A 1,518-nucleotide genomic window follows, 5' to 3' on the forward strand; every position below is an offset into this window, starting at 1 on the left:
AGCAGCTAATGGTTGAGGGATGCAAGTTTAATCAGGACCTCAATGTTATTTTAAATGTTTTAATTATATTGTGGTTTTGATTGTCTGCTGCCCATAATTCCTTTTGGTAGATGGGCAGCCAAGTAAGTTTAATGAAGAGTAAAACTACCTCAAAGACAATCTGTGTGCGCTTAAATATTGTCTTGTATCACATTTCTCTTGGAGAGGAGAGAGGGACCAACCAGCAAAACTGGGAATAATGGGATTTGTAACATCTGTTTTAAAGGAGAGGAGAAAATCAAAACATTGCTTAAAAACATCCAAACAAAACTGCTGAAAGAAATTCTGCTTCTTTGAACAATATTTGCATTGATAGGTGATAGGTTGGTGATATACAGCTCTTCCATTTCTCCAGAATCTCAAGAGAGCTCACAACTCCTAGGTAACCGCTGTAGCAACCAATCAGGCCATGCACGCTTTGGATTCACACCATTTTCAGATGTGTTTTGAATGTAATGGGTTACAGTGAATCTATAAAGTTCCCTTGAAAAAGGGTGTGATCCCTCGTAATGCTGAGGCCCACAATTGGCCTACTTGTAGGATCTGGTTGCTCATTCTAGCAGCAGAATGCCTAAGCTAAGATTTTAGTGTGATTCAGCATCATTCCTAAAAAATGGGATTGTAGTCTGAGGTACATGATGGTGTATGGTTCCCTCCTTGAAGAACCCGGAGCTGTATGAAGTATCTATGCATTAAAGTTAAGAATCAACGGTTACGTTCTTGAGATTCTGGAGTTTTGCATCCTTAACATAATACTATCTCCCTTGCCTACAAGTGCCAAGGGACCCAGGCTACTCCACGTTATCTTCCAGCCTCCCGCCCACCCCTTAATATGATAAGATACATAAAGACAACAATGCATGTTTGGATGCAGGCCAGCTTTTTCCAATTTTAGAACCACTATAACACTTAAGACACACAAATGATAATGTGGACTGAGATCGGAGGAGGCCAAATGCCACCACGGCTGCTTCTTGCTCGGCCAACTATTGTTAAATAAAGGTTATTTTCAACTTCTCTGGCAAGATGCATCCTAGTTGCTTGTGAATCCATCTTCCCCCCAAAAGAGCACAGGGGTAGAAGCAGCGCTCGGTCTTTGGCCCCTCAAGAGCTGAGAAGGCAACTCCAGGAAAACTGCGACGAGGGGGCTGAAAATAATCTTACCAGCCACTGGTTATCATCTCAGATTTGTCATAAAATATACACCGAGGAGGGAAAAGCAGGCTCTGTATTGAAAGTGCAGATGAGAAACTCTCCCCTCCGCTCACACATCACGTAGTAATGAAGAAAACTAGGCTAGGGGAACATTTCTGAAGATGGGGAGGAAAGAATCAACCCAGCAGAAATAGTGAGGACACTCTTTGCCCATATAATCTGCTTCCAATAATAGTTAAAGTCCTCAGCATTAAACATTAGATGGCATAGGTTGAACCTGCTCCATTCCTTTTTTGCATTTTGCTAACTCTCTAGTTCTTCTTG

Source organism: Thamnophis elegans, chromosome 4 (assembly GCF_009769535.1).
Source record: "Thamnophis elegans isolate rThaEle1 chromosome 4, rThaEle1.pri, whole genome shotgun sequence".
NCBI lineage: Eukaryota > Metazoa > Chordata > Lepidosauria > Squamata > Colubridae > Thamnophis > Thamnophis elegans.